The sequence below is a fragment of the Nanorana parkeri genome, unplaced genomic scaffold (assembly GCF_000935625.1).
Source record: "Nanorana parkeri isolate BGI_ZX_2015 unplaced genomic scaffold, ASM93562v1 scaffold2600, whole genome shotgun sequence".
Classification (NCBI taxonomy): Eukaryota; Metazoa; Chordata; class Amphibia; order Anura; family Dicroglossidae; genus Nanorana; species Nanorana parkeri.
The window spans coordinates 26102-26770 of record NW_017308868.1 but is presented as its reverse complement, the minus strand read 5'-3'; the positions used below and the strand labels follow the sequence as shown (position 1 = coordinate 26770).

The 669-nt window shown below is 46.6% G+C and overlaps 2 non-coding genes across 2 annotated transcripts; both read right to left on the bottom strand.

Annotated features, from left to right (window-relative positions):
* Nucleotides 1-139: 139 nt before the first annotated feature.
* TRNAY-GUA lies at nt 140-229 on the bottom strand. Its single transcript is given in 2 exon segments — nt 140-175; nt 193-229. It is a non-coding gene; the product is annotated as a tRNA-Tyr (tRNA).
* Nucleotides 230-375: 146 nt separating this feature from the next.
* On the bottom strand, nt 376-447 carry TRNAG-UCC. The gene has a single exon. It is a non-coding gene; the product is annotated as a tRNA-Gly (tRNA).
* Nucleotides 448-669: the final 222 nt, after the last annotated feature.

Sequence of the window (669 nt, the reverse complement as noted above, 5' to 3'; positions counted from 1 at the left end):
GCGCATGCGCAAACTGCCGTGAAAGAATTCTGGCTCCAACTTTGGCTCTGGCTTCCTGACACCTAGTCTGTTTTCAGATTGAAAGTTCCACATACACCAGTTAGGCCTATTATCCCTGATTTAGAAGACGCTAAAAACTTCCTTCAAGCCGGAATTGAACCTGCATCCTAAGGATCCCTGCACGGCGTTCCTCTACAGTCCTCCGCTCTACCAGCTGAGCTATCGAAGGAGATGAGCGAGCAGTACATGACTCCACTGCTGCTGATCTGGTAGCAGCAGACGTTCAAAGGAAAAACAAGCCGAGCACTAGTGGGAGATCCCAGGAAGAGCAGATGGAACTCGACAGGATTTCAACATGAACCATAAAGATTACCCTGCATTGGCTGGGAATCAAACCCGGGTCAACTGCTTGGAAGGCAGCTATGCTCACCACTATACCACCAACGCTCAGCAAGCTGATGTCACTACATAGGTTGGACATAGAAATGAGCAGATATCAGTCAGACAGTGATCTCCACAATAATAATCTTACATCTCTCACATTCACCGTATCCCCAAAGAGAAAGTAAAAGTTCGACATACACCAGTTAGGACTATAACCCTTGGTTCAAACAGCCCTGCTGTATTTAGGGAAATTGAAAGCCCAACATATAATGACCATGGATTGAG